The following is a 251-nucleotide window of genomic DNA, read 5'->3' as shown; positions in this document are numbered from 1 at the left end:
GTATGTCATAAGATATTTAGAAGTATTGTGTGTTTGGGGCTAAAGCAGCAAGAGACTCAGAGGCAAGATTCCCTCCTTGACTCAATTTCTTGGTCACCTTGTTTTTTGTGTGTGTGTCCAGAAAAATTTAATAAGTTTGCTTAAATTATTATAAAGTTGAACCACTGAAATGTTCACTGAAACATTTTGACTTGCATTAATGCTTTACTTCCCCACCCACATTTACATTAAAAATTCACACACAAATGAAA

This window comes from Pongo abelii, chromosome 15 (assembly GCF_028885655.2).
Source record: "Pongo abelii isolate AG06213 chromosome 15, NHGRI_mPonAbe1-v2.0_pri, whole genome shotgun sequence".
In the NCBI taxonomy this organism is placed as follows: domain Eukaryota; kingdom Metazoa; phylum Chordata; class Mammalia; order Primates; family Hominidae; genus Pongo; species Pongo abelii.
The sequence above is the reverse complement of the archived record's forward strand: the minus strand, read 5'-3'. Positions refer to the sequence as shown.